At 34.8% G+C, this 26,401-nt stretch overlaps 1 pseudogene across 1 annotated transcript; it reads left to right on the top strand.

The window, feature by feature from the left end:
• The first annotated feature begins 11,055 nt into the window (after positions 1–11,055).
• On the top strand, positions 11,056–12,791 carry LOC114178429 (uncharacterized protein At4g06744 pseudogene; annotated as a pseudogene). The gene has a single exon (XR_014994017.1). The product of XR_014994017.1 is annotated as an uncharacterized protein At4g06744 pseudogene (transcript).
• The last annotated feature ends 13,610 nt before the right edge of the window (positions 12,792–26,401 follow it).

Below are 26,401 nucleotides of genomic sequence, written 5' to 3'. Positions count from 1 at the left end.
TGAGTTTTGTGTTGGTCGTTATTGTTGTTGTGGTTTCAAAGATATGGTATGATTGAAACTTGTGGGATTTTTTCTATGGAGAATACAAGGATGTGGATTCGGCATAGTGGCTCTGCGAGAATGCTTGTTTCGAGAGTGGCATAGTGGCATAAATGTATAGTGTTCTTGTTAGTCTACTTGATGTATGGCATAAAGGGATTTAGGGATATTGGAAGCTTCATCATACATTAACCAATGTCCTACTCTAATTTTTCTAATCAATATTTCACTAATATATTTATTACTTTCTCTGCCATGGCAGCTGTTCCTCTGATAAGTATTAATAGAGTTGTACCTTCGTTCTCCAAAAATCTACATTCCTCATGCATGAAAAATATTTTTGTCAAGTTGAATTTCATCCAATCACTAATTTGTATGGTGAGCATCATTTTAGTACGAGGCTTGAGGTTTTTATCTGACTTTGTAATTGGTATTGTACTTAGAAGGTTCTTTTTTATAATTTCACGTAGAGAAACAAACATAAAGGGTTGGAGGTTCTTTTTTAAGTGGTTAGTTTCTACTTTTACTTTTAGTGTTCCATGTGGCATATTTTAAATTATATCATACGCAAGTATTTTATATTAATTAATAACTTTGATTGTAAAGGGTGATAACAGGGAGAAAATTACAAGTATAAGGGGTTTGATCTTGGAGCTTGCATTAGGGCTTGATAAAGATGGTTTTTAAATTGGCACTTTTCTTTCAAGACATGTGCAACAACTACCCAACGTTCTTATTATTTCATATACAATGCCCACATGTGATGCACCACGCCTAGAATTATATAGTCATTTTGGGCTTATGTTTTGATGACCAAACTTGGACCTAATGGGCAAGAGTTTTTTACTTCTTATGATGAAGTTTGCGAAAGCTTCGGTGCTATGAGATTGCGGGAGAACCTTTTAACGAGTATTTATGCATATGGTATGTGCATCAATTTTTGAATAACATATAATTTTTAAATCTTGATTATTGCTTGACAATTTTGGTTACACTTTTTATTGTTTATATCTGCATCAAATATGAGATTAATTTACAGTCAAGTTTATGTCTCTTAAGAATCTTGAACGCTACCTGCACTTTCTGTTTTGATTATTATAATTGTTTAATGTCATTAATAATTGAGCATTTATATGGGTGTTGTATTACTTCAGATAAGGTTTTGAGAAATCCTCTGCCATTCAACAAAGGGGGATTGTTCCTTTCTACAAGGTGCTCAACAAGCACAATTTGGAATTGGAAAAGCTGCTACATTTTGCTTTGGAGTTTTGCAGCAGCTTGATTACAACTTAGTTTAGTGTCAAGTAAACATGTTGTAACTGAAATCGATCATGCAATTGGAGTTGAAGGAGTTCTAAGCGTACAATTGTAAGGAAGTTCTTTCTGAAGGCTCATGTATCCACACACACTTGAATTTTACTTTAGGGTCACTTATTATTTGGTTAAGACTATTATATTCAATTGTAATTATGAATAGAATGCACACCTTTAATTTTTACATACTTGAAATTTATCTAACTTATATTGTTTTATTAATGCAAAATTGGTTTGATAAAATCTTATTATGAAATGTTTAGACAATCTAAAACAATACAATATGGATCATATAAAGGCAAATAAGGGGTTTCAAAAACCTCAAACAGTAGTGGAGGTTTCAAAAAAACCCCATACAGTAACGGGAGTTACAAAAAACCTCAAGCAGTAGTGGGGATTTAAAAATCCCAAATAAGTTGCACTTTTCCAGGAATTGTTAAAAACTCCCGTTAATCGATTAGTCACGGTGACTCTTCTAGAAGAATTGCAAACCCTGGTAAAATCATTAGTAGGAGTTAAAACTCCAGAAACGCCAAATATAATCCCACTAAAACCAATTAGTTTTGTAGGGCATAGTCTACCGAGAGTCTTCTCTTGATTTCCTTTTTCTTAAGGAAAATATTTTTATTAAAACTTCATATATTATATACACCAAAAACACATAAAGAAAACTTAAAAAGTTAACTACATTTATCCTTTACAATTATATACAATAAATATAATACTTAATACCGTATAAGATATTTTTTAATATATATATATATATATATATATATATATATATATATATATATATATATTCTTATAAAGGAACACAACTATTTAGAGATTCAAACTACACACAAATATATATTCATTAGGAAATATTAAAAGGATTTGTCAATGTAAATTATCATTTTTTTAAGTTAAGAAGTTACATTTTGTCATTAATTATAGTTATAATTTATAAACAAAACCTATTGAATAAGCACGGCATTTTATAATAATAATATTCACTGTTCTTTAATTCATAATGTTGAAGTACTTTCCTAAGCAATAATATCCATGTGCATTTATAAAAATACTTTTAAAGTACTGAATGGGAGGCATAAAAAGTTGATAGTTATAAAGCTATATTTGAATATTTTTATCCACAATAATATAAAATGTGTAGCTAGACGAACTTGTGAGCCATATCAAGAACAAAAAAATTGAAGATATGCCTTTATGCTGGGATCCAACTGCCAATAATGTTGCTAGATGCTTAGGGAAGAAGATGACATATATTATTTGTTGATGTGTCAGATCATGACAAATAGGTAAGCAAATTATTATCTTGTTATGAAATAATATAAAATCAAATTGTGTTTTATTATTATTATTATTATTATTATTATTATTATTATTATTATTATTATTATTATTATTATGTTTTTTTTCTATATTTTGAATGTAAGTAATTTTATTGATTTATAAAACACTACCGATCACAAGGATTAGTACTTAATGTTATAAAAAATTATAACTACCCTTCATGTTGTAACTATAATATGAAAAATTAATGAAATATATATTTCTTTTTGTAAGTATGTTTCTTCATTCAATATAATTTTAATAACTGTTTTTATTTTAATAATTATTATAATATTAATTAATTTTTTAATTTTTTATTAAGAAAAAGTAATTTTTACAAAATAAATAATAAGAAAATAATTTTAGAAAATATTATAATAAAATATAAGATAATAGTAACAATAATTTAACGTCATAAGTACAATTAATTAAATAAATGACACATTTTTTCTAAGTTATACTTTTTTAATATTATTCATTATGATATATTTTTTTAATATTTTATGATCCTTTCTATTTCTTATCGCCATATTTGTCTTTTTTTTATACAGTCTTATTACATAATTAAAAGTCACAAAATTTATTATACTCACCTAATTACATTACTATTATTTTTAATTTTATATATAATTAAATTTCAGATAAATTAGTTTTATTTTGTTGCTTATAAAGAGTAGAGTCAATATTTAAGAAGAGATGTTTTGTAACAAAGTTTTAACGTTTTAATGTGTTGGATATGAAAAAAAAAACAGAACCTATATTTTAAAAAAAAAATGACACCTTTATGCATAAGTTGTAATCAAAATCAAGGTAGAAGGCCATTTCAATTTTTTTTAATAGCTAATATGTCTTGGTTGGAAAATAATTGAGGCGGTATAACTCCTTTTCTGCTTTGGTTGGTGTAAGACCCACGAAATTTAATTAATTAAATAAATAAATAAATAATAAATGTGGGTAGTGAGAGTCTTTATGACATTACATATTAATTATTGTGATGTGAAAAAGTAAGTGGTTGAGAGTATTTGATTGTGTTGAGGGGACTTGGATATAAGTCCTGTGTATGTCATTTGTGTGTTATTTAATTGTTTATTATTTTAATAATAATATGTTTGATCATGATGAGTGATAATATAATCCTAGATTTATAGGAATCATCACGAAACATGAATTGGTTGTTCTTGGACTTGCCATTTACTTGTTTGTGTGTTCAAACCTTGATAAACACAAATTATGCTTTCTTTTTTTTGCCAAAGTTCATTTGGCATGAATGTGAAAGGGCAGAAACCCTAGCTGATCAAGAAGGCAAAATTAAGTGGGAATTAAGGGTGAGAGAGGGTGCTTTGGAGTCTGTCAATTATGAGTAATGAAAGGGGAAGAATTATGAGTGTGTGGGCTGAATGAATTGGAAGACTAATTGTAGTGGATTAGCTAACCTAAGGGAGTCACATTGCTAACATCAAAAAGGGAATTCTAGCATTGTCTTTTGAGCAAGGATATTCAGGTTAGGGGAGCTGTCCATCGCGTTTTTGATTTTTATTTCTTAATTATGAAATGTATGAGAAGCGTGAAATGTATGTTTTTGCGTGATTTTTGGACTTTTTTTATTTTTATTTCTTAATTATGAAATGTATAAGAAGCATTAAATGTATGCTTTTACATGATTTCTTGATTATGTTAAGTTCTTGGAAATTTTTCCAAAAATCGCCTGGCAGGCCTTTAAAGCCGTTAGGCGACTCATCCCTTTTTTAATGCAATTATGGGTTCCTTAGAGGAATCGCCTGGCGGAACGAACACACGCCAGACGACACATGTGTGCCACCCAGTTTTCTAGGTTTCTTAATGATCCGCCTGGCACTGATGAACACCAGTTAGGCGACGTAGGCATATTTGACTCAATTTTGATGTTTTTGGAGTTCTGGGTGGATTCTGATCGGGAAAGAAGGGAGCTTTATCTATAAATTGATTATTGGGTACTAGAAATTAGGCAATTATGTTGTCAATTGAGGTTGATTTGATAAAATTGTATAAACGCTCTTTTAGGATTTGGAAATTTAGGGTTTTGATGTTAATAAATGTGTTTAGGTTGTGAACTAGTATGACTGTAAGTGAAATCACGTGAGAATGGATAGAAATATGTAGAGAAAGAAAAATTGGGAAGTTTAGGAGTCTTCACAAGTGTAAAGCCATTCTGGGTTTTCCCAGAAATGCATGCACTGCCTGATGGCAGAGGGCTCGCCGCCAGGTGCCAACGCAATGGAAAAATGGAACTGTGTTGCTGTGAGGTGCAGTTAAGGGGTTGGGTCCTATTGTAGTCTAAAATGGAGCACGAAGAATGGATTGGTGATACCTTTGGATATGGAATGATAGTAGTAATTAATACATGAATTAAGGTCAATGATTAAAACTTAGGTTGATTGGGTTTGGAGAAAGAGTGATGTAGAGAAGGTACATATGAGGTTAGTAGAACTAGGATTGGGAATAAATGGTTACATGACCTGTTGTGGTATTAGATACTTCTAAGAATTGTCTAAGTTTACGATATGGTTAAAGGATATGGTGCAGGGGTCATAGTACATGAGATGATACAAATACTTGACAAATTGATGCTTAGTAGGTTTTATTTAATAATTAGAAGCAACTTGGACAATATCTAACTAGACCAGTGGTATTATGGATTAATGTGTGGTTCATAGTTAGTTAGAGGCGTGGTGAAGGTGAATTATGATTAATAATGCATGATTGGATTATTTCACTTAGAGAGCTAAGATGAGAGGGAAAAAGGTTAGGAGGTGACCAAAAAGGTGCTACAGGAATTAAACCAGTAAACACATTGTACTGGTGTAGCGCCTGGCGGCGAGGTTAACCTCGCCAAGCAATAGCTATACTCACAATGGCACTGGAACACGTGGCACCTGGCGGTGAGGGTCGTCCCGCTAGACGATATCTGTTAAGGCAGTGGCATCGGAGGCCTTTGGCGCTTGGCGGCACTTGTCCCCTGCCAAGCGGTCTAGAAGCGAGTTTCGCCGGGCGTTACTCCAGAGTCGCCAGGCAATAACGCAAAGACAAACGACTTGTTGTTTTGATGTGCGTGGTCTACAAGGATTTGGTGATATCTTAAAGGTCAGCTTGCTGGAGTGTTCCTTGAGTTATGGCTCAGATCGTATCCCTTGAGTTGTGGCTAGGGATGGTGGATGAACACGAGGAACCCTTGAGTTGTGGCTCGGGTTGGCAAGTGTTGCTGGTGTGAGTGTGCGTGTTGTGGCTCGTACGGATGGGTCTAGATAGATTGCCCTCCTCGGTAATAGCCGATGAGTTCAATAGTCTTGGGACATTACGAACTATGTTCGTATTGGGAACAACACCTGGCGTTACAGAATGTGGTCCGTAGTTGGTTTCCTGCACGTGTTCTACAAGTTGTGGCTTATAGGTCTGGCGGCAAGACATCTTGAGGTATTCACCTAAAGACATAGATCATGGATGACATGGTGGTGGCCATGTGGTATGGAATCAAAGGATAGAAATTCTTTGATGTGTGTATGTGCGTATATATTTGAATTATATATGTGTGTTTTATATTGTAGCTCACCCTATCTGCTTGTGTTTGGCGATGATTGTGTATTACGTTACACGCAAACAGATGATGTTGTAGGTGGATTTGGTGAGGTCTAGAGCCGGAGCATGGGCTAGCTTGGGAAATTATTCTTCAGAGTTTTATGATTTTATGAATTTTAAAGATTTTTTAATCATTTGGATTATTGAACTTGGTTTTTATATTTGAGTTTACAAATTATGGATTTGAGTTACTTTATGATGTAATAAAGTTTTAAGTTCCTAGGATTTTGGGAAATTAATTTATATTAAATGAGGTATTATTATTATGTCTTTATTTTATTATTTAAAATCCGTAATATCTGGACGGGATGTTACAATTGGAGCCAAACACAAGGTAGAAAGTACACTTCATTTTCTTTTTATTTTTAGTTTTCTGATGCCCATTAGGCCTCAGTTCCCTCTAGAACCAAGGCAATAACCCTCCCATTAGGCCTTAGTTCCCTCTAGAATTGAGGTAGTAACCCTCGTGTATGCCTCAGTTCATAATCGAGGCATAAACAAGTCCCGTTTTTACCTTGCCAGCATATGTCTCAGATGTGAAACCGAAGCCAAAATGTCAAAATAAATGTGACCAAAACTATTTCCTACATTGGTGATTTTGTTACTACATATGTATTATGTGTTATAACTTTGACTGCATGCGTTTGAGAATTATATACAATTATTATTTACAAGATTTTCACTTTAGTATAAGTTTATCTTAAAAGTAATCAATAGAAAAGTGTTAGTTAAAATATATAAAAAAAAAAGTGAGGTGATGGTCTCAAGGTACACAAGGTCTTGCGCTTGACATAATTGCCATAAGTGCAAGCTTAGGCCTCAGGGGCTAGTGATCTGTATGTCTCCTCTAGACCGATCTGTATGTCTCCTGGAGACCGGGGTAGGAAGGAATGGGAATGTACCAAGATCACTTAAGAGAGGAAGTATTTGTGAACAACTTGGAGCCTAGCTTAAAAGAATGAAGTTTATATTTATATATTTAATTTAAAATCATCATTTGTATTAACATAAATATAACAATTATTTACTTAAATTTAGATATTTTTTCACTATTTTAAAAATATTATTTATTATTAAGTAAGTATTCTATTCATATATTAAAATTGTTAAACTAATCATTTTCAAGAATTTATTTTTCTCCTAAAAAAATGGATACGCATATTTTGTCTTACCATTTACTTAAGCATAAAAACGTCTCTTGCAAAATGCTTAACCATTCGATTACTTGACTTGAAGAATTTAAAGTACCTTAATACGAGTACCTTAATACGAGTACAATACATTTACTACAGAAAAAATAGTTTTTTGAGTCACTTATTTAGTGGCAGTTTAATTGAAATGCCACTAAGTTAAAAGAAAATAAAAAATTATATAAATTTATAGTCAGTTCACAACCGACAAGATATTTTAAATGTTTATACTGTAGCAAGAGTATTCGGTGCCTAAATCAGTTTATTGGCTCGTTTTTGTTGCAAAGTATTTCACATAGCTAATATCTTCTTTACCTAGGTCATTATTTTTTGTAGGAAAGTATCTTCTTTCTCTCTAGAAGTCATCTTCTCTCCCATGGAAGCCGTTTGTAAATCTTCTTCTTCTTCTCATGCAAATTTCTTTTCCGAAGTGTTTTTCTCCTCTTAGTAAGTTGATTTTTGCTCCTGTAAGTTATTTTTCTCTTTATATTATATTTTCTTTTGAAGTTTTCATAATCCCTAATTTCAATCACTATGTGTTTTTGTATTAGATTCAAGGCAAAGCTCAAGAACGCCATTGAGGTTTTTCGTTCTCCTTCACTTTCAATTTTCAATTTATATCTGTTTCATTTCTCTTTTCCTCTTTTATTCTCTTGTATTCAGTTATCTTTTTCCATAATCATTTTCATCTAATTTCAATCTAAGTCTTTCATCGACACAACCAATAGAGGCATTGGATGACTATTCCAACAAGGTTAACCGTAATGGCATCCGAGTGGGCGATTTGAGGCACATGGATACTTTTCCCTAGAAGCTTGATGTTATATTGTCAGATGCAGAATTGAGGTTCAAAAATTTCAACTATGGTTATTCCAGTTTATGGAAAAAAGCTTATCTAATTGGATTACTTTGATAATAGTCAAGTTTTAGTGATGAATTTAGACATTAATTGAAACTTAAATTATGTTGATAAATAAATTTTCATATTGATAGCATCTATTGTAATCTTAAGCTTTTCTACATCAATATTTGATACTCCAAGAATATCAAGCAATATTGGTATTATTCACAAACCATGTCTTTGATGTGAAAGGTTCACAGAGGATTGTTAGATATTGTTGAAGATATGGCTAGACTTAGATTTTAAGCATATCTTATATGGCAATGGAAAATGCTTTAGTCAAATTGTTTGCTCCCATAGTTTGTATGTGGCTATTCTGCATCAGTGTCATTGGTCTATAAAGCATTATAAATTTTTCACTTCTTTACCATTTATAACTTTCATTTAGTTTGGTTTATGTGTAGTTTACATGCCAAAAATGTTATTACAAATTAGATTATCTAATTTATTTGATGAGATTCAAACATATGCAAATACTATTGTATTTAATCTGTTAAGAATATTCATCTTCAGTGTGTTGGGAGTCAATGGTCACTCTTCATTTCAAATTGCTTGGTAAAATTCCTTAAGTGATGCAAATTATAAATAGTAGAGAATACCCAATGGTGTTGTTGTATATAAATTGCAATTTTTTTTCTTTGTATAATATTTATCAATGTGTCTAACAAACAATTATACTAAGCAGTAAATTGTATACTTTGGCTTATGTAGTGTGAATAAAATTATTCCTATATTACGATTAGACATTCTCTTTTTCTTTCTTTTATTTATAATAACTATTTGTTCACAAGCATGCCACTTAACACCACTTGGTTTTTCAGGATTTAAAAGTCAGTGGGAGAATAAAAATTCTGCAGGATTTAGTTCCAAGGTGTAATAAGGTACTCATAGTATTTTGTTGGACCATTGCAAGGTTAATGTTTCTATATTTCCTTCATAATTTGTTATTTATTTATTTATTTATTTTTAATGTTCAGGTAATTAGTAAAGCACTGATCTTAAATGAGATAATCAATTTCATCTTTCCATCACCTTTTAGTTTTTTCACTTGATGATGTTTCCTTCTTAACTAGTAATCTCATTTTGTATCCCAAACAAATTGAGTTTTGTAGTTCCTTTCTATGAAACCTGAAGCAAGTTAATTCAAGGATGAACATGAGCCCTAACATAGACGAGCTTCCTTTAAAAGATGTAAGTCTACCAACTTTGATGATGATCATATTTGTAACACCCCCGGATCCTCTTGGGCTTACCAGGCATCCCACTTGCCACCCTCAAACCGGTTGTGTTAGGTCTGCAGCCCAATACACCCCAACCCATCACCCTTCTCCGTCCATTCATACTGGGTGGGTTGTTGCCAGTGGGAATCGAACCCCCAACCTGACCTTTAACACCTCTGGCTCACCAACAGATGCTACCAGTTGAGCTGCAGCACAACTGGTAGCATCTGTTGGTGAGCCAGAGGTGTTAAAGGTCAGGTTGGGGGTTCGATTCCCACTGGCAACAACCCACCCAGTATGAATGGACGGAGAAGGGTGATGGGTTGGGGTGTATTGGGCTGCAGACCTAACACAACCGGTTTGAGGGTGGCAGGTGGGATGCCTGGTAAGCCCAAGAGGATCCGGGGGTGTTACAAAATATTCAATTAATTTCTGATTGCATAAGATTTAAACATCATGCAAAATTGGATATGTTGGATGTTGTCAGCTTTTGGAAGAATGTTGAAGACATTTATCCTGATGCTTTGTCTAGGAATTGTGTCTCAAATTATTCTTCTTAACTACTTCTATTTGAAAAGTCAAAAACTAATAGGATAAAGTGATTTCTAACTTGTAAGTTTATGGATTTGTTTATGACATTGTTCTCACTATCAGTTGGCAAAGATTAATTGAAGTCAAGTTGGTATGGAAGAAGCAAATAGGGAGAAAAGAAAGAAAGGAATTGATGGAGGCATGCAAAACCACTTTCAAGTTGGTATGGAAGAAGTAGAGAGGGAGAAACGAAAGAAAGAAATTCATGGAGGCATGCAAAACTAGTTTTGAGTTGGGAAACGAATAGATCAGAATGGGAAAACAGATTACCAAAACATTTTTTTTAAATTAATTTTGCTGGCGGTTATAACTGTCGCTAAATATTAGATGATTTTTTTTTAAAAAAAATATAATTTTGTTGGCAGTTATAACTGCCATTAAATATTATATAGTTTTTTTTATTATGATTTTGTTGGCGGTTATAATTGCCTCAAACATTTGAATAATTCATAACCCTACTTGGTAATAAGGTAACCTATATCTAAATATGTCGTAGAAAATGTCATCATAGAAGAATAACCAACATGGCCAATATCTAAATGCATGTTATGTAATAAGAATATGATAGCAAAGACATTTCTTAAAAAAAAAACAATATATATTTAAAAACAAACCAACAATTATATTTTTTAGTAAATACATATTTAAACCCATATAAACAACATAACCTAAAAAGAAATATTTGGAAAATAAAAATTGAGTTTATGGTGATTGTCTTGTTCTTCTTTTAGTTTTGGTAGTATTTGGCTAAAAAAGGTGGAGAACGTGTCAAGTTGACGACTCAGCAGAACAGAACAAATCATTGTCCTTCTCAGATAAAGAAAGACTAACAGCTTCTCACGAGAGTGCAGAATATCTTGGCCTCCATCGAATTCAAGCCTCTTGACTTTTCTCCGACTTACCAATATCTTCAGCAACACGCTATATAAGGAGTTACAAAACCCTCCTTTCTCCCTCAATCACCGAGATGGGAAAAACAACCAAAAACATTTTCTCCTTCTTTCTACTCTGCTCAGTCCTACTTCACCTTTACTTTTCCGAAGGGGTAGTAGCACAAGAGGTAGCAAAATCCGAGAGCGACGCATTAGGGGAACCAGAGAAAAGAGAAACACTAGAAATTATAATAGGTGGAGGTTCGCCTATAATAGGTGGTGGAGGTTCCCCTGCTCCTGCCCCTGAAACTCCATGCCCCCCTCCACCACCCAAACCGCTTAACCGTTTAGAAAGAGCACGTCGCGTGCTTCTCAATTTCAAAACCCTCATCGATGACCCAACCTGTTACACGCAAAACTGGAACGAGAACACTTACGTGTGTGACTTCAGGGGGATACGATGCGCCACGTATCCAAAGGAGGACCAGAAAGCAGTTGCAGGATTGGACTTAAACGGAGCAAGAGTGACGGGTAAAAACGGGTGCGCTTTGCCCCTCTCATCTCTCTTGGGCGTGAACCAAATACCCGAGCTCACATTCTTCCACGTCAACTCCAATGGCTTCGCCGGCACTGTCCCCACCGATGTCATCAAATTCCCCTTCTTCTTCGAGCTCGACCTCAGTAACAACAAAGTCAAAGGCCAGTTTCCCCTCGACGCGATTACGTCGAATCAGCTAGTCTTCCTGGACCTCCGCTTCAACGAACTCACCGGCCCAATTCCCTACCAACTCTTCCAGAAGGATCTCGATGTCATCTTCATCAACAACAACCATTTCACACAGTGCCTCCCCGAGAACTTCGGCTCCACGCCGGCCCGCTACCTCACTTTCGCCAACAACAACCTCACCGGCTCGATTCCCAAGAGCGTCGGTTTCGCACCCAACCTCACCGAAGTTCTCTTCCTCGGGAACCAGTTCGACGGCTGCTTGCCTGTTGAAATCGGAAACCTTAAAAAAGCTGTCGTCTTTGATGTGAGTAAGAATTCTATCACCGGCCCAATCCCTCTCTCCTTCGGCTGCTTGAAGAGCATTCAGTATCTCAATTTGGCTCAAAACAAATTCTACGGCTGTGTTCCCGACAATGTTTGTCAAATTCCTTCTCTCCGCAACAATGGGAATCTCTCCTTGGCCGACAATTACTTCAACGAGGTTGGCCCCTCCTGCTGGAGTTTGATCAAGTCCAAGGTTTTGGATGTCTCAAAGAATTGCATCCCTGGGCTGCCAAACCAAAGGTCACCCAACGAATGCTACCATTTTTACAAGACCAAGAAGACGTGTCCGAATCCGAGTTCTTTCTATACAGTGCCGTGTAAATCGCACTGGGGAAACCCCAGTTCCGAAACCACTGTTCCAACCTCTGCGCCGGTGACTTACAAGACTCTAAAACCGCATCGTTTGAGATTGTGATGGATGACATATCTCGTAGTTGTGGTGAACTATTTGTTGGGGTTCATTGTTACTAATCAACGTCCTTGTCTTTTGTATATTTCTCTTTCCTATTAGCTGTTATTTTGTATTCTGTGTGCCCATTAATAAGCACTGTCGTTGAATTGGGCTTCTTGACTATTCCTTCTTTGGTGTCACTCAAATGTAAGTTCTGTAAGTGGTCGAATAAAATTTGTAATATCTTTGGATGAGAAAATGTGAACCTTCTAATAGAATTTTGTTTGTTTGGGCGTTTCTAAAAGCAGATCATTAATGTAAAGCTGTGATGTCTGTCTTTCCCTGACTCTCTTTTTGGGTTATACAATTTTGTTTTTTTTTTCCTCGCCCTTCCCCACTTCCTATCTCTCAACATCAGTTTCTTCGGGTGAAATGTCTTCGTCAATTTGCATTTTATAAAGGAACCATCATGCATTAATATATTGAAGAAGATAAGGCTTCTGTTCGAACATTGATTTCAGGCGTTTACTTCGTAGACCTTAATGCATCCATCTAGCCGCCAAGTTGAACTATAACATTTCGCCACAGAAAAAGGCTTAACTTGAAAACGAGACGCGATCACAACTTAATATCTTGATTTGGGTGCAAGTAAATACAAAATTTGTTTAACAATTTCAATTTGCTTCCTGCATAAGAATCTCTTGCATACTATAATGCAATTAAAGCTTCGGTGATTTCTTGTTTGCTAGTGACTAATAATTAAGTGCCAAGGACAAACGCCACAGTAGTTAACTAGTAGGTAGGTACCTTACAAAAAAGAAAAAAAGAAAAAGAAAAAACTCACTTGTTCAAGAATAATTTCTTTTTTCCCTTTTTCTTATTTGTATCTAATGATTAATTCTTGAACTGTCATCATTTTCTTTTCTTATTCTTTAACATCAAATCCATTCACATGTTTGAGTTGGTTTATATATTTATAACGCTTTTTCAATACTTTATATCCGTATACGAGAAGGGACAATAGTCCCTTTGAAATTTTAAGGAAAATTATTTTTTAATAAAGTTTTTGTTGATAAATTTTTTATAATACACATGTGACCGCATCTAATAGATGAAAAAAAAATTTGAAAAAAAAAGTTTGATGTGATTTGAAAAAATAAGAAAAAGGTTTGGTATGCGTTGAAAAGTAAATTTCGTCAAGCTTTATATAAAAAAATTTGTCAAAGTATAATAATTTAAACTTTAAGTTTAACTTCTCTTTTGTTATTTTGGTGGAAAAATTTTAAGTCTCCATTTTTTGTAATTAAGTTTCAATTTTAAAAAATTGACTTACTTAAGTCCTTTTCGCTATACAAACAACGTTAGAGACATATCACGTGTCAGTACGTAGTTATTTTTTAAACCTTTTTTTACAAAATTTCGTTATTGTCCATATGTCAAATCCCTTGGTGTGATACATGACACTATGTGGCAAAGAACTTCTTATGTTATTGTCAATGCCAAGTGTCATTATCTTGTATTCAATTTAGTCTTAATTTTTTTTTAAAAATTAAACAATGTCATCGCTCTCCAAATTGAGACCAAATTTATTGTTTGCACACACATTTCTCAGTTGTAACTTTTTACAGTACAGGAAATAAAACACGTCTATCATTGGCTAAAATATCTTAGAGTCTTTGATGAATATTCTTTTAACTTGCCATGATTGTTATGTATTAATGAAATGTTTACTTTTTATTATCAAGGTAAATTCTCATTTTAAAGATTTGTGTTCCACGACATTGAAGGAGGACAACCTTAATAGGATGGAACAAAATATTCCAATCATTCTCTATAATTTGAAAATAATATTTCTTCAAAAATTCTTCAATTTTGTAACATTCTTGATACCTTGAGTAAGGCTTGTGCCAAATTTATTTTCAAATTTATTTTATTCATTATATTTTTGTTGACTCAATGAATGATACATATGGATAGCTTCCTCTAGCTTCCTCTCCTAAACCAATGAAATTACCGAATCAAATGCTTCAACTCATATACATGCATGTTTCCCTTTACGATTTAAGGAATAAATATGTATCATAAAAATTGTAAATTGCTTTTACATGACTTAGTTAACCATTTCTTCAAATTTTTACATGTCTTATATTTTTTAGGTTTATAAAGAGTCTTAACCAACACTTTAGAGATCTATCAATTGGTCCATTAAGGTCTGATGAAAGCTGGAAAATGAAGTCTTAAATCAAGAAAGAAATTGAGGGAAAAAATCTTGAAAAGACATGGGTTACAATAGGCTACTTTTGGTAGAATAAGAAATCCTAAATGCACTTATATGTTAAAAGAAGTCCCAAATTCCCTTTTAGAATAGGTATGTGAGGCACCTAAATATTGGGAAAAGGGGTAGGTTTTGATTAAAGAAATAGAGGGTGTGGGTGAATTAGCTTAAAAAAGGTTTCTATTAAAAACTTAGTTTCAAAAACTTATCTCAAATTATAAAAAATTAGAATTCACTTTCACTTCAAGACAATTGATAAAGATTAAGAAAACCAATAAAAGATGATAAAGAGAACAACAAAAAATACAAGAGTTTATATTCGTTCAGATCACCATTTGATCCTATGTCCAATCTCACCTTTTGTTAGAGGAAATATTGGTTTCATTATCAACAACAAGAGTTTGTAAAATGTACTCGGCAATTACAACACTCACTAGAGGATATCAACCTCAATTTTATACTGATTCAAAGAGATTTTATACCCTATTCACTTTTGACTCCCTTCAAGAGAATTTTGGTATTTATCCATTCTTTGACTATCCACAAGATGCTAAGCCAAATAAACTCTATCACAACACTCACAAAACACATAACGAACCTAGAAACAATCCATAAAATACAATTGAAAAGAGATCACCATAGTAGAAGCACTTTGGAAACCTTTGATCACAACACAACACTTTAGCTCTCAAATCTTTAGAACACTTTGAAAAGGTGTATTGATCTTAGAAAAAATGTTTGTATTTCACTTCTTAGATTGCTTATCAAATTTGTTAAAAGAAAACACTTGTTTTCATTTTATAAAGACCATAAAACCTATTTTTCAAGTTGAAAACTGATGCATATAATCAATTATATTATATGGTAATCAATTATTCTAACCGATTTTCTGAACAAATTGCAATGTCTCTAAGTAATAACAAATTATACACACTCCTCATTAAATGCCCAAGCCTAATAAAATTGATTAGTAATTGATTATATAACTGCAATTAAAAAAGCTAAAAAACATGTAGTCACAAATAATCGGTTATTCCAATGCATAATTGATTATACTATTTTGAAGAAAAATTTAACAAATTATGTAATCGATTAAAAATCTAGTTTTTGTTTTTCATAAAATCTAAATTTTCAAAAACGTTTTGCTCTTTTTAGTTTAGTTTAAGTATTGCGTGCTATGATCCAAAGTCCAAATAAGCACCTTGTCCGATGTACATAAACACAAAAACAAAGATGGCTTAATCTAGACTTGAAAATTCATTAGTATCTTGAAAACCTCATCAAAACATTATCTTTCTTCAGAGTTGGAAGATTCTTCTTGAATATGAAAACTAAAGACTATATAAGAAAGTTTTCCCTTGATGAAAATCACACCTTTGAAAGCCTTTTGTGAGACTATTGCTTGCCTAATTGAGTTTTCATAAGTGACCTCTCTTTCTCTTGCCTTCTTGGAGCAATAAGAAGATTTTTTAGAAACCCTCTATAAGTCTTAGCCATCCATCTTTAGTCGTTTATACTTGGTAAAGTGATCCCTATCTCACCCCTACTGCATTTATTTCTCCTTATTCAATATCTTCTATTGTCTTGTCCCATTCCATTCAAACTTTATTATAAGCACTAAAATCCAAACTTCGTAATCAACTCAAAGTTTACAATTATGAAAACTGATAATAAAATCGGTTTACAAAAAAAAGTAGTGATAAAAATAATAATAAAACTCCCATGCTACCCCGTTCCGGCGCTATGCCTCACCAACACTACATGCAACATCATCTGCTTTTGTGTAACGAATTACACGATCATCACCAAACACAAATAGATAAGGTGAGCTAACAATATAAATATATACATACTCACAAATCAAGTGTACACACCCACTCATCCGAGAACTCTATTCTTCGATTCCATAAAGCATGGCCACCACCATGTCTATCCACGTTCTACATCTTCGGATGATGACCTTAAGATGTCTTTTGCCGCCACAAGCCACAACTTGTAGATACACGTGTGGGACTATCATGTTACGAACCACCATCCGTAACCCAAGTGGAGTTCCCAATACAAACGATAATTCGTACTCTCGACACAAGATTAGCAACATCAATGGCCACAACCTGTGATTGCTCAATCAGGTGTAGACCATCCATACGAGCCACAACTCATACACTCACACCGGTTACCAACTCACCAGGCTACAACCTGGGATCGCCACGTGTTCGCCTTCCATTCTGAGCCATAACTCAAGGAATGCTCCAACAAATGCCATAGTTAAGGTATCATCCAAAGCCTTGTAGACCATGCACCATCCAAAGAAAACAACCCCTTGTACCCTGCATTATCACCTGGCAGTGCCAAAGTCCCGCCAAGTGAAAATCCATTGCAAACCGCCTAGCAAAACCCATCGGTCGTCAGGCACCACGTGTCCCAATGCCTGCCCACACACTTGTCGCTAGGCGGGAACGTCCTCATCGCCAAGCACTAAGCGCTCCAGACCTCACTTTTTTGTAGTTATCGCTTGGCGATTCAGATCCCACCGCCAAGTCCTACACCAATAATGCAAATTTATTGATTTTAGGCACAATAGAGAAGATTGTATTCACAATCCAGGCATCCAAAACACACAACAACCTTCATCAAGTTACTTACATCATATTCCACAGTCTTGAACCCCACACTTCTTTATTTATTTCCACTATTTCTATTCCCATATGGGTTCACCACCCTAAGTATAGCAACACTTAGGTTTGATTAAGATAGACCCTGCTCCTCCACCATATGCCACAATCAACCCATCCTACATATATTCCATTATTGTCCCCAAATATTACCTCAACATCCACCCAATTCCAAGCAACATAACAATTATACTTTAGCCTATATTTACACCTCTTATTCAACTTATGCAACTTCACATAGCAACTCTAACCCCTAAATTATATTCTTCCTCCCAATCAACCAAGACCCTAGTTTAATTAAACCTCTATTGCACTATCATTGTATTTGATCCTTCCAAAATCAAATCAAAGTTTAACAGTCTCACATGGTCTTAACTCATGCATTACTTACTCTTTCAACACCATATCTAACATATCACAACTCCACCTTTTTGATACCCAATGGACACAAACAAAATTCCCAACCCGCACTATACATCAAAACACATTGTAACATCACTATTGGAAATTACTTAAATAAAATAAAATAAATAATAATTGAAAAACAATGTCATAATTTTATTATTCCCAAACGCGGGAAAGTTTGAAAATTATTCGACACGCTTAAAATTAAATAAATCGATTCAAAAATGTATTACAAGTTCTAAAACACCAGCTACATGAAAAAAAAAAACATAATCAAAATCTTTAGCCAAAGGTCCCATGCCATCCCTCTCTCCGACGCTATGTATCAACAACATCACCTGATATATCATCTACTCCCTGTGACACGTCACACGATCATCGCCAAACACAAACATAAAGGGTGAGCTCATAAATAATTAACATATAAGTTAATGAAATCAAGATACACCTCACTATTTTATTCTAGTTAGTTCTTGGACAAGACCTTAATACCCCAAGGTTTTCCAACCTGCAAATCACACAACCATTGACCATGGATTCAGGATATATGATGCTCCCACGAACCTGCCCACTCGTGGTCCTGCCTCTACGAACCTCCCTGCTCATAGTCCAACTCTACAGATCTCCCCACCCGTAATTCAACACACATGATCCACCAACTACGAACCTCCCTGCTCGCAGCACCTCTCAAGTGTGAGCACGGAACATACGAACCTCCCCGCTCGTATCCCCACACGAGAGTATCTGGATATAAACCTCCTCACTCATATCATCATATGTTCACCATTATCCATGAACCTACCCGCTCATGGTACAACATCTTCTTATCCAAGTCTTACATGACAACACACAATGCATGCAAGAAAAATCCACTACCTGTAGTGCTATCGCCTGGCGCTACCTAAGCATGTGCCGCCAGGCGCTATATCAGTAGCGAGACTCTATTGGTTTTAGCACCCAAACAGATTGTACTACAATCTAAAGTACTTCCAAAATTCCAAACGTAAACTCATCAATCATGATTCTAGTGATTGAGCCTTTAGGTGGCCTTGGGCTTGATGATGGGCTTGTTGATGCATTTGGGCTTAGGCTTGTTGAGATCACATAAAAAACTCCTAAAACATATTCCACTTTATCGAATTGTGTTACTTCATATAACTTAGGGATTGTGTTTTTGATAATTGTTCTAAGTTGTTAAATGATGCATTCTTTGCAAAATCTCTTCTACCACTCAATCTTTGAAGATCATTCTATGTCACAATCCTTCCTTTTGTAAATTCAACCTTGTTCCTTCAATATGGATGATTTTTGTGGTAAAAACTATCAATGACAGTTGCACCATAATTTATTTGAACTATACGTCAAGATAAACACCTTACTACACTTCAAATAAATTAGGCAAACAAATCATTAATTTTCCACATCAAAGTTACCTTCATCACAAAATTTTTCTCATCTGAAACATCTTACATTAATACTCCATCTTTCCACAAAATTTTCAACTCATTTGAGAAGATGTAAATAACCATCAATTTTCTTCTTTTGATTTGATGGGCAAGGAATTATAATGGTAAATAACATAAATTATTTATGCCCTCATTTAGCCTTTGATCTTGGTTTCTTAATTGGTTTGTGTGCTTTAAAAGATTGTTTTAATTAGGATTTTTTTTTAATTGAAGTTATTGAGCATGAGATACAAAAACATGTTAAAATAACTTTTTAGTTGCATAAATTTTCTTTCATGTTTTAAGGTGTGTTAATGCAGCTACAACTAAGTTAAGCTCATGGAGGTATGGAAATAAATTGATTAAAACTTCATGACACCTTAGAGATAAATCCAAGAATAGCAAATAATTAAAACAACAAAAAGTCAAGTCAAGCATTGCATGAAGAAGGCAAGAGAAACATTGAAAGGTGAAGAACTTTGGCCGAGCCAAACCGAATTTCGATAAGTTAAGAGGGAATGAACAACAAAAATTGGACCTTATGGTTTTCTCCATCTTTTTCCACAAAAAGGGTTTGATAAATAAAAAGTATTTACGATAAAAGATAATTTGGAAAAAATATATCTTTAGATATTTTATTTGATATTTTTATATAATTATTTTATTTAATTATATTCATAAATATCAAAAGATAATATTTTTCTAATCTTTTGGAATTTAGCAAGATCTTATTAAATATTTTAAAATTTCCATAACAAACTAATATGTCTTGAAGGTATTGGATTTATTTAGAAGATAATTGGGGGAGATTAATTATTAGAAAGAAAGATGATCTTTTTTGACTTTGAATTTCTTTTGTAAAATAAAGATCAATTAAAGAATAAAGAATGTGGAATAAGACAGAGATGGAATGTGCCACAATCTAGCAAATTGATAAGCAAATGTAGATTCATCTCACAGAGATCCCTCTTTGATAAGAAACAAAGGGTAGACGCCATAATCAAATATAGATAAGTTAAGACGCCACAATCCAATCCAATCCAATCCAAGATTGATAAGTCAAAAAGCCACGATCAAGATTGATGAGTCTATGGTAGATTCGCCACAAAGTTGTTAATCTCTTATAAGAATTTAAAGTCTTAATATGAAGAATCAAGAGAACCCTCTCTTAAAGAAACAATTTCATTAACGACCGAAGTGATTACAAAAGTTTTGAAAATGTGAATAAATAGGCTCTCCTAGGATTCTAAAAACATGGCAACTTTCTTTTCATCTTAAGATTAGTGCCCTATCTCCAAAACAACTTCACCTAAAATACCTAAAAATAATTACAAACGAAAATTAGACCAAATTATCCCAAATTAATCAAAATTCAGAATAATGGGGCAATAAAAGTCCATTAGATGAAAATGCACTAAGGATAGACAATTAAGTACTAAAAATCCATCAAGATGAGCATAAAAAGGTAAAAGAATAGAGAAAAATAATGACTCATCAAAGCCTCTTTTATTCTTTTTCCCATTTAAACCCCACTTTCTTTCTTAACAATATCGTTTAATGGTGAAGCTATGGTACTAAAATCTTTGACAAATCGCCTACAGAAATTAGCCAAACCATGAAAAATTCTTACCCCTCAATTTCATTTTTAGGAATAGGCTAGTCCCTGATAGCTTTGACCTTTTCTTCATAAGTTGTACTCCTTTAGATATGACTACAAACCCAAGGAAAACAACTTCATGTGTACAAAAATTAAATTTTCCTTATTAGCATATAGTTTTTCTTCTTGAAGTAATTCCAAGACTTCCCTTACATGACCCATGTGTGCATCAAGTGTTTTGCTATAAATTAATATATCATAAAAATACACAACTACAAATATACCAATGAAATTTTGCAACACATGATTCATCAATCTCACGAAAGTACTAGGTGCATTAGTTAGCCTAAAAAGCATAATCATCCATTCGTACAACCTAAATTACTTTTGAAAGTAGTTTTCCTTTCATCCCCTTCTCTCTTTCTAATTTGGTGATAACTACTTTTCAAATTTATCTATGAAAAATAACAAGCACCATGCATTTGATAAAGCAAGTCATTAAATATAGTAATATGATGTATATACCTAATGGAAATGTTATTTATAGCCCGACAATCAATGCACAACCTCCATGAGCCATCTTTCTAAGGAACAATGATAATTGACATAGCACACAGACTCAAGCTTTCTCTAACCCATCCTTTCTTCATTAGTTTCTCTACTTGCTTTTGTATCTCTTTGGTCTCTTCCAGATTGCTTCTATAGGCTAGCCTATTAGGAAAGTTTGAACCCAGAATGAGGTCCATGTTATGTTCAATTCCCCTTTTGGGAGGTAAACCATGTGGAATGTCTTTAGAAAAGACATCCTCATATTCTTTAAGAATTTGCTCCATAGCTAAAGACAAAGAAACTTGTGTAGAAGACAAACAAATATTGTTAGGCATAAGAAAATATAAAGGTTGTTTTATTACTACCGCTCTTTTTACCTTTTTATCTCTTAAGAAAAGACTTTTACAACTTTTTTGTTTTTCAATTTTACTTTCCTTTTTCTTGAATTTTTTAGAATTTCTTTCTTCCACTTTTTTTTTTATCTTTCCTATTTTCTCTTTTGCCCACTTTTGACACTCATTTTTACTTGGTCCTCACTAACCTTTCTCAGTGATAAAGGTGTCAAGGCCACCATTTTACCTTTAAACAAGAAGGAATATATATTAGATAGACCATCATATGTCACAGGCTTCCCAACAAAAGTGACTTGCTTACATAGGCACGACATCACATACTACTTCATCCACATATTATGGTGAAATCAATATACACCTACCTTTCCACCACTAATTCACCATCCTCGCTTAACCACTGCAACGTAAAAGGACTAGGATGTATTGATGTCTCTAAGCCAAGCTTATCAACTAGTCTTTTACTTGCTACATTGGTACAACTTACTCCATCAATGATGAGTGAACACCTTCATTATGAGACATCTAGAATGAAAAATATTCCTTCTTGGGATCTCATCTTTCACTTTATTCTTGCTTTCCAACAACCTCCTAACCATCAAAATATCCCCTCCAATGGTGGTACTTCTTCTTCTTCATCTTCACTCCATGTTTGTTCATGATCCGATGATTCACTATTGGCCATTTGGTGTTGGGACATTGTGATAACATATGTACCTTTTCCAGACATTTAAAATATCTATTTAAAGCACTAGGTTTTAGAATTTGATTTACCACCTGTAGATTCTTTATCTTTAGTGTTGATAGTAGTAGAAGTAGTTCCCTCCTTCATCTTAAATCTTTCTTTGTAGGGATGGCAATTAGGGCCTGGCCCGCGGGCCCGCAAAAAAAACGCGGGGCGGGCCAGGATATTGAGCCCGCAGGCCCGCGGGCTCGGCCCGCATAGGCCCGCGGCCCGCACGGGCTAGCCCGCGGCCCGCGCGGGCCGGCCCGCAAGCCCGCATAAAATTTAAAAAAAAAAAAACTTGTACTTGTGTATATTAATTACTTCTTTTATGGACTCTTGCATTAATATTTCAAATTCTTGTATAATTGGAAAAGACAAGTATTATGTAATTTTTAATGTGCTAAAATTTAAAGAATACATTGTGTATGTCATAGTATGAATATGATGAAAATGTTGAATTATCAATTTATCATCTAATTCCCCAAAGTCTTTACTTAATTTTGTGAACTTCTTAAAGTTTCCCAATTTTTAAACATTGAAAGTTTTATCATAAAAAAAATAAATAAATTAAAAAATAAAAAAAAAAAAAAAAGCGGGCCGGCCCGCGGGCCCGCGGGCCAACGTGTATGCGGGGCGGGCCAGAGTATGCGGCCCGCATAAAATGTGTGGGGCGGGGCGGGCCAGCCCGCGATATGCGGGCCTTATGCGGGGCGGGCCTAAACGGGGCGGGCCGGCCCGCATTGCCACCCCTATTTCTTTGTCCCTCTCTGAAGTGGATGGTTTTCTGTAGGAGCTCCTTGAATTGTTGTTCTACCTTTGTGGCTTGGTGGAGTTGATTAGATCCTCCAAGATCTCATACTGGTGCATTTCCACTATGTCTTGAATCTCTCGATTCAATCCATTTAAGAATATTTCATTGTACCCATAAAATTTCCTCTACTTCAGCTTTCATCAATGTAATTTCCATCTCTTGGACATAATCATCAACATTGTTAGTTCCTTGTGTCAGAAGTTACAATTTGTTGAAAAGCTTCTTTTTGTAATAGGGAGGTACAAACCTCTCATCATAGCTTCTTTCTTGTCTTCACCAATATTGTGAGAATGAATTGATTCCTCATGTTCTACTATTCTCTTTTCTGCTTCCTTCTATCTTATATTGATATCTTCAATGGTTTTGTGAAGTCTATTCAACTACGTTTGCATGTATGCCATTTGTGTATTGACCCTTTCAAGTGTGGCCATGATTGTTGCAATTTTAGGTGAATAAGGAGCATTTTTTTGTGTAGAAGTCGTATCCTCCAAAAACGTTAGTAGAAACAAAATAACAAAAATTATTAGAACCTCACCACTTGTTTTTCCCTCGAATGTACCATCTTGTCTTTTACCACTCAATTCCTTGTAGTGCTTGTTAAAGAACTTTAGTAACTTAACACACAAAAATAACAAACGATATAAATAATGTCACAAATCTAAAACTTGACTCATGAGGTCCAAACATAAATGCTAGAAAAAAAAAATTCTCGGACACAAAACAATAAAACTAAAACAATAAAAGGACTACCAAAGAATGAATTATAGCAATGTGGAAACTCTAGGTTTTGATAGGAAAACATTTTAGTAAATAAGAAAATATTGCAGCATACAACTATGTTAGACTCTTTAAAATTTTCTTTTCCTTTTGTATTTTTTTATTTTTCTTTTAAATTTTGCAGTCCCAACACAAGAATAACAAACTACTGCAGTAACGGGTGTCTCGTTGGATGAGTAGACTAGCTGGGTGAGCAGTCTCACTTGGAATTCTCACTGGCGACATTTTTGACACTAAGCGAGAGTCCACCGTTAGATAACCTAATTTGGTGAACATAATGTCAATTGTGCTTGCTCTTATTTGAAAGATTGTGTAGCACATGTGTTTCCTTAGCAAGGCAAACTAAAGCTATGGTGTTCACAAAACAAAAATTTCACAAGTGCATGCAAGAGTTTATAAGGGATCAACAATCATGGCAAAATGTTTCCTTGATCAATGGGAACCACTTCTCCCAAGAACAGGTGTTTCACTCAAGGCCACTAGTGTATGGATATAAACAACATTCTCTCTACCATCACAATGTCACACAATTTAACTTTGCTTTTTGTTCAAAATGGCTAAAACTTTCACAAGCATGCTATCATCACAAGGTCTTTTATGGCGTGTATCGTGGCTAGGCTAAGAAGGAAATTTGGTTTTTCAGGATAACAAAAGTACCTTGAGCTAAGAGAGCAACTAATCAAATCATGAAAGTATTTTTCTCCCTTCTCTATTGAACCAATGAAACCAATTCCCAACTTGCTTGCACCAATTTTCTTTTCTTTTCTTTTTTCTTTGAATTGAACCAAAAGTTTTACAAATTTTCCCATGCTCCCTTGTATTAGCAATAATTCCCCCAAACTTGAACCATACTCATGACTAACAATCAGTTGCTCTCTCAAGCTCAAAGTAAGGTAGTCAATATCTTCACTATACTCAAGGTTCAAGGAATGAGGCTCAAAGAAGATTCAAAGGGTTTGCACAAGAAATCAGCTTGAAAAGAATTGGCTCAATTATGTAACAGGCAAAAAGAAAGATGGCCTTGATCATCTGTAGCATGCAAGTAAATGATTAGCAAATGAACTCAAGCAAAGTCAATTATGAGTCCACAGTGATAGCATTCACACAAATCAACTCTGGGGCACAACCTCTCACAGGGTATTTGGGTTCCACAATTGTCAACATATGCCAAAATCATTGATCACAATTAAAATCAAGCATCACTATATCAAAATGATAACAACCACAAGCTCATGCTCACAAGCCAATTCAACATCATTTCATAACAAGCACAAAAGATGATCATGAAAAGTACTAATTCAATGCAAAAGATTAGTTCACCACAACCAAGTTACAAAGTTCTACAATAAGCTACGAAGTTAAATACTATCAAAAGAAAGTTAAAACTGAAAACTAAAAGCATTAATTAAATCAGGACTATAAGCAAAACAAGTCCTGCAAAAAGTGAATCACTCTCTCCAAATGCTCAAGCGTCATCCTCGCCCTCTTCGTCTAGCTCCTCCTCGTCATCATCACCAGCAGCTGAGGCTGCACCTCCCCAGTAGTAATGGCCTGGGCCCTAGGCCAAGCAATAGTGGCAGCAAAATCCTCAACTGATGGGGTGTGTAGCTCGAGAATTGTTAGGGAGATGCCCCTAAGCATGTCTGCATTCGCCATGCCCAGCCGGTATAAGGCTTGCATCTCAGGAGCTGAAGGTGATCGAGCTTGGCCTCCAAAGCCTGCAATCGCATGTCAATGGTGGGAGTTGCCTCGGGCTCGGGCTCTGGCTCAGCCTCTGGCTGTGGCTGTGGCTGTGGCTGTGGCTGATTGCGCCTCCTGGGTCTGGGAGTAACTGAGCATAACCTCTGAAAATATGAAAAGTCAAGGTCCTGCGTTGCTTTCTCCAACGGGGGTACAGAAATGTCCACCCCTTGCCAGGCTGCAAAGATGGGTGATGAGAGAGGGATGGCCAAGAGCGGCCTTGCCAGCGGCGTTGGCACACCGGTGGATCTCATTTGCAATAAACTGCCTTACATCCATCACCCGACCTGTCAAGATGGTGTATAGAATGGTGGCGCGTCCCTCCGTAAGATCAGACACATGGGAGAACAAGGGATGTTGGCGTGCACAAATGCTAACCAGAAGTGGGCCAAGGGGTGAAGGGAACCTCTCTGAATCGTGACCCTGTGAAATCCTTCACCCGCCAAGCAGAGTGCTTGGATCAGCTCTCCAGGCGCCACGCCTTCATCATCCACCACTGAAAACTGACACTCTACATCATCAGCCAGTTGGGTGCCC

Source organism: Vigna unguiculata, chromosome 3 (genome assembly GCF_037176805.1).
Source record: "Vigna unguiculata cultivar grain cowpea cultivar isolate G323 ecotype 2 chromosome 3, ASM3717680v1, whole genome shotgun sequence".
Taxonomy (NCBI): domain Eukaryota; kingdom Viridiplantae; phylum Streptophyta; class Magnoliopsida; order Fabales; family Fabaceae; genus Vigna; species Vigna unguiculata.
The sequence above is the reverse complement of the archived record's forward strand: the minus strand, read 5'-3'. Positions and strand labels throughout refer to the sequence as shown.